Source organism: Limulus polyphemus, unplaced genomic scaffold (assembly GCF_000517525.1).
Source record: "Limulus polyphemus unplaced genomic scaffold, Limulus_polyphemus-2.1.2 Scaffold2501, whole genome shotgun sequence".
Classification (NCBI taxonomy): domain Eukaryota; kingdom Metazoa; phylum Arthropoda; class Merostomata; order Xiphosura; family Limulidae; genus Limulus; species Limulus polyphemus.
Genome location: NW_013668111.1, coordinates 138,551 through 140,258, shown reverse-complemented (window position 1 = coordinate 140,258; position 1,708 = coordinate 138,551).

The following is a 1,708-nucleotide window of genomic DNA, read 5'->3' as shown; positions in this document are numbered from 1 at the left end:
TATATATATATATATATATATATAAAGCACAAAAATTTGTGTTTGTCTATTTGTCCGCTATCTAACTACTCCTAGGTCATTAGGCCAATCTCAACAAAACTTTATAGGATGATAGTTTAGAAAAAAAGGGCATGTTAATAGGGGTTCACAACCCTCTCCATCCCTATTATTGAGCATTTATTATCTTTGATGTAAGTTAATGTTAACTACATTCAGAGATGGCGCCACATTCTTACACGAAGGAAAATATTAAAATTCCTATAAAACAACATATACATAGTGTAGGGGAAGAGTACACAAACATCACATATATCTCGGAGAGTATGCTAGCACTCTCTATGGAGGAAGGCAATGAAAAAAAAATGGCTGTCACTATTGCAATATAAACTCAGCTGAAGTTTCTACTCTAACAGCCACCATAAGGCTGTTATAAAGAGCTGTTTCTTGAGTTATACCCTCTTCCTACTTTGACCTGTGATCTTCCAACTTTAGTCTATAAGACACTTCTGTGGCCAATGACCATCAATTAACTGATCATGTGGAACACTATGTAAGGACATTAAGAGCTGGGTGTTAAAAGCAGTAACAAAAAGCACACCTACCGCCACTACTTTGATCACTACTCTTCTTACAAAATCACACAGTGTATACTATGTTTTAAGTACATACACACTGAGTTCTTAAAACTTATACAAAACTTTTGGTGAGATAACAATGAATACTGTAATAATATGTTATGTTATAAATGAATTGTGTGAAAATTGGAATTTTCATGTTATTTATCATAGCATCCACCCATACATAACCTGGACAAAGGATGGGTATCTCTGCTTGTATATACATAAAAAGCAGGAGTGTCATCTGTGTGTCTACTTTTCACACCTACATTTTTGACTGATGTCAAAGAAACCTCATATGCACCTACAGAGCCCCAAAAGTATCATAGGGAAGGGGGTAGGATTCACATCCAAATCTGCCCCCCCTCCTTCCATGTCAATCCATGTGAGGCCCATGTCTCCCTCATATGTTAATGGGTACTTCAGCTAGTAGTTAATAAAGTCCAAAAATTAAAACTTGAATATAAAATTAAAGTTTGCAGTTGAAGTGCTATATCTCTTCAAATTTAGCTGGCCGAACAACTCAACAAGGTCTGAATGACATACAATACGCCTCCGATTCTAACTGATTACTGCACAAGTTTATCAGTTTCAAACAAATTTACCTGTATTCCAAAAACAATGTTTCTACTTCATTTTAAAAAGCAAGAAGGATTCCCTGTTCAGGCAATAAATATGATAAAGCATTACTATATGGCTCAAAAAGCTTTTAATTTTTCACTTTTAGCTGGATCAGTACATGTTTTCAGAAAATAAAGTTAACAGAGCACTTGAAATACAATTTCACTGTTGTAGAATTTTATCACTGAGGTCCAAGATTAATAATCTTAATTCAAATGAATATCATACACCATACAATACTTGTTAATGTATCTAACATCTAAGCTCGCAAGGCACAGTCCCTGTTAGAACAATACGTATGATGAAACATTAGCACACGAATGGAAGTATTTTTAAACCTTTGACTCTTTTTACATGAACCAATATGAGTTTACAGTAACAAGAAAGTTTCAACTATACACTGTCTGCTGTAAGATTTCTGTAGCCCACCCCCCCCCAAAAAAAAAATTTGATACTTTCCGAGAACTAGC